This window comes from Chiroxiphia lanceolata, chromosome 7 (assembly GCF_009829145.1).
Source record: "Chiroxiphia lanceolata isolate bChiLan1 chromosome 7, bChiLan1.pri, whole genome shotgun sequence".
Taxonomy (NCBI): domain Eukaryota; kingdom Metazoa; phylum Chordata; class Aves; order Passeriformes; family Pipridae; genus Chiroxiphia; species Chiroxiphia lanceolata.
This window is the reverse complement of record NC_045643.1, coordinates 39,329,967-39,334,356: the sequence shown is the minus strand read 5'-3', so window position 1 is coordinate 39,334,356 and position 4,390 is coordinate 39,329,967. Positions and strand designations below refer to the sequence as shown.

The following is a 4,390-nucleotide window of genomic DNA, read 5'->3' as shown; positions in this document are numbered from 1 at the left end:
AGGATTTGCACTTGACTTTTGCAAACATTAAATGTTCTTGCCGCCGAGAACTAATTAAGAAATCCGGGCCACTATTGCCGAGCTAATTCTGTTCGGGTTGACTGGGTGTTCAAATCTGACTCTGGATGCTCATCTCATGTGTGCTCTGACCAACTATTGCGGTTGGATTAAGGTAATTACCGAGCTCAACACTTTTCTGATACATTTTACAGTAATGGAATCCGAAGCTTTTATGTGCTTCTCCATCTTCACTTCAGAGGATTGGGAGTGTGAAGCTGTGCTTGAGGACGGAAAAGCCAAAGCCCAGTTAATCACCAGCCTACAGCGTGGCATGGGTCAGCTCAGCTCAGCTCAACCCAGCCCAGCTCAGCCCAGTCCAGCTCAGCTCAGCTCAGCTCAGCTCAGCTCAGCTCAGGCTCCCAGATCAGGGCAGCAAACTGAGCACCACATTAAAAGGCTCTGGAAAGGAGGCTGGATCCAGGGGGTTGTCAGCCTCTGCTCCCAGGGAACGAGGGACAGGAGGAGAGGGAACGGCCTCCAGCTGTGCCAGGGGAGGCTCAGGTTGGACATCAGGAGGAATTTCTCCCTGGAAAGGGTGGTCAGGCCTTGAAAGGGGCTGCCCTGGGAGGTTTGGAGTGCCCAGCCCTGGAGGTGTCCAAGGAATGCCTGGACTCCAGGGGCTGGGAGGGCTTTTCCTACCCAAAGGATTCTCTGAATGTCACTGACCCTGGGAAGAGCCTCATCACTGGCACGAGTGAGGTGACCTGTTTGGATCTGGGGAACCAGTGACTCTGGGACTGATCGTTATTTTCCTGGGCAGACATGGAGCTGGAAAAGTGTAAAAAGGGGAACGTTTGTGAAAATTGCCGAAGAAAAGAAAGCCATCAGAAGCAAGAACCCAAATGCAAATTAAGGCAGTAAGAGTGGAACACAACAGATCTCTCCTGAGACGAGAAGACCTTTGTTCTGTTGAAGAGAGACAGAAGGGCCACAGACCTTTCCATGCTCCACAGCCAACACGCTCAATCAGCTGAGCCTGGCCTTTACCCCCCTCCAGCCCTCATGCTCCCTGTCCAGTCGCTAACAAGGGCCATTTATGATGGTTCTCTCTGGGATGGGGCTGCCTCTACCTCAGAAAATTGGATTGAGCTTATTCCTCCTCCGCCACAAATTGGGCAATAACTTTCAGCCGGTACCCACGAACTGGACTCGAGTCAGCCAGCTAGAACAGAAAGGGCCTCTCCAGCCCATTACCAGCCTCCTGAAATATCCAGGCTCTAAGTGGACTGAGCACACGAGGCAAGGAGTGCCAATACTCATTAGCTGCTCCCGCCGCTTCCCCGATCAATCGCGGCCGCGACCCGAGACACAGCAACGCACGGCACAGCTCTGACACCTCAGCCAGGGCACTGCTGCTGTTTGCTGAACTCTGGTCCCATGGAGCAGAACTTCAGCTCACAGAACTCGCCTCATGCCCACCATCTGCAGCGGCAGGGCAGCAGGTCCCTGGGAGGGACCCCGACACACCGGGGTCTCTGGTCCCGCCTGGCACACACGTGGTGGGCAGAGGCTCTGGGGCTCACCATGGCCACTGGCGTGTCCCCACCAAACCTGACTTTAAAAGGGTTTATTAAAAAATACAGACCAGCACAGATTCCAAAAGAAAGCCAACCACACCCAGTGGAACAGGAGCCCTCGACCACTCCAGAGCAAGAAGGGGATCGATGAGTGAAGCAGGGGGTTGGACCCTGCTGCTTGGCCTTCATGCAGCCAGGACCAAGAGCAGGGATATCAGTGCCAGGCTGGATGGGACTTGGAGTAACCTGGTCCAGTGGAAGGTGTCCCTGCCCATGGCAAGAGGTGGAATGAGATGAACTTTAAGGTCTTTCCAACCCAAACCATTCTGGGGTTCTATGATTCTGTAAATTCATCATTTTTTCCTCAATTTTCTTTTATTCTCTCTGTCATTCTGTGATCAGAGCGAGGGTACAACTACAATTTAGCCCTTTGGTAGAATTTACTTCAGTGATTAAAATAACTGCATGGAATTAGCGCAATTCTAACGCTGTTTTTTATCTTGAGTGGCAGAAAATCATTGCTCCTGGGATAATTCTTAACCTAACAGAGTGACCCCTATGAAATACATCCAAAAGTTTTATGATTTTCCCCCTTCATGCTAATTTAATGTGGCCCAATTGTTTAATCTCAAACTGAACACATTCCAAATAAAGTAATGCAGCTCACAACAAGACACTGCAGGAAATAATTAGGTTGCAAGTTGTGGAGGCTTTAATATGGTTGAAATTATATAACTATCTTTGCATTCCCTGTATGGTCCTATTAAATGCAGTCGGCATTGATGTCGGGAGCTGTCAGGAAGCAAAATGAAAAATAGTTTTAATAGCTGCTCTTTGACCTGTTTTATATTTTATGTCAATTATAACAGCACACAACCATGCATAATTATGAAGCATAGATGCATTAAAATGTACACATAATTTGTGTTCTTATGGCAACCGTTGCATCAGGATCTGGAAAACAAACGGATCCTTCCTATTGTGAAGTCGTCGGGACACTGAACACGCTGGAGTTTTGTCCCTCTGAGGGATTTAAACCAAATATTCTCAGGGACAATAAACCCAGCAGGTCAGTGTCCATCTGCCCTCTGTCCCGAGGCTCTGACCACGGGCCTGGCCTCACCCAGCTGCTGGAGTGGTGAACTAAAGGGGGCTGAGAAGGGTTTTTTCCGAAGTTTATTTTGTACATTCGAGAAATGTCCGTCCAAGTCCATCCACCATGAGGGTTGGGCACAAACTGCAGCCACTGGCCTGCCTCTTTCCCTTGCTTGCCTCTTTCTATGTGCAATATTTTTAAACTTCCTGAGCTGTCTGACACAGAGCAGGGCAGCCACTTCTGAAAAGTCATGTAAGCAAAACAAATGTTTTGGCAATTCCTTTGGGCTGCTTTGGTGCAGTCTGGTACAGGGTTGGTGTCATTGCTGTGTCCTTCCTCTGGCAAAAACTCTCCACCTTTGGGCTTAATGGGAGAGTAGCAAGTGGTTCAGTTTTTTACTTGCTTTATTTTTTAAATTGCTTAGATATATTTGTATGTAAACCAGAGCAAATCTAAGGGAAATCCCTAAATCAGTCCCTTTGTCTCCTATTTAAAAAAACCCAAACCAAACCCCAAGCCCTGAGCTGCTCTTCTGCCAAAAGCTCACTCACATCTGAGAACTGTTGGGGCAAGTTCCTTGTGGAAGGAGGTGGAATGAGATGGGATTTAAGATCCCTTCCAACCCAAACTGTTTTGTGATTCTATTAATTACTTTTCAAGCTGATTCTGAAGATTTGCACAAAACTGATATCCTGCCTGACACAGGAAACCTGAGCAAGACCCCTTTCCTTGTCCCTACTCTGAGGTGAGCAACGTGCACAAACCATCACCCTGATTTTAAGCAGCATCTGTTCTCTTGGGACTCAGCTTTGCCAGATCCAGAGGGGAATGTGGGGAATGCTAGAGGCAGCAGTGAACTGGACAAGCACCTGAAGAAGCCTGACCCCCTCATTTCTGATGGCAAGTGAGAGGAAACACCACGAGGATGAGGGACCTGGCCACAAACGTGACATCAGTGTGGCTTTTCTCTGGCTTTGGATGAGCAGTGCTGCCCTGCACTTCGACTGCTCAGTGATAAGAGTGACCTCTGGGAATAAAGCCCCCCAGGGAAGGGTTTTCACTCGCTCTTCCCATCCTAACAACCAGCTTTTTGCATCAAAACCTGGCAGGGAGTGAAGAGGTCAGTGAGGAGCTGAGGCCAGTGAGGAGCTGAGGCCAGTGAGGAGCTGAGGCCAGTCAGCACAGCGGCTGCTGGCAAGGATTCCACAGGAATGTGCAATTTGTCTGGTGAAGGAAGAACTTCCCTGGATTAGTCACAGCAACTGCCCTGGGTAATTCACAGGAACTTCCCCAGGTACCCACAGCACCTGTGCCCTGCCGGCTGCTTTGATTCCAGCTCTGCTTGCCCCGCACTGTTAAATTGTCACAGAGCCTTGTAAACAGGAGCTCCCGGTTCCCTCGGAGTGGCGCGAGCAAACTAACATCATAACAGGAGTGTTTATGGAAAAATGCTCAAGCACTGAAGCAGAAAGGGCTTAGCACTGATCAGACCTCTCTCCCACCTTTATTCTTCGCCATCCACATTGAAATGCAAATACCAGCGCCGGGTTTCCACCAGCGTGCCACTCACAAATTGAAAAGCAGTTTTTATCTATGCAAATGTAAGCATGGTAATTGAAGTTAATCAATCAATGCTAGCTTTCACTAAAACCTTGAACATGATTGAATAAAGTAATTATCATTCAGCAGAAAATGATGAAGTTGTAGACAGCATGAA

At 48.7% G+C, this 4,390-nt stretch overlaps 1 long non-coding RNA gene across 2 annotated transcripts; it reads left to right on the top strand.

Moving 5' to 3' along the window:
* Positions 1-2,563: 2,563 nt before the first annotated feature.
* Positions 2,564-4,354, top strand: LOC116789300. 2 transcript variants are annotated; one of them, XR_004357969.1, is made up of 3 exons: positions 2,564-2,646; positions 3,379-3,967; positions 4,057-4,354. It is a non-coding gene; the product is annotated as an uncharacterized LOC116789300 (long non-coding RNA). The 2 variants fall into 2 exon arrangements; XR_004357970.1 differs by having other exon boundaries at positions 4,043-4,354.
* The last annotated feature ends 36 nt before the right edge of the window (positions 4,355-4,390 follow it).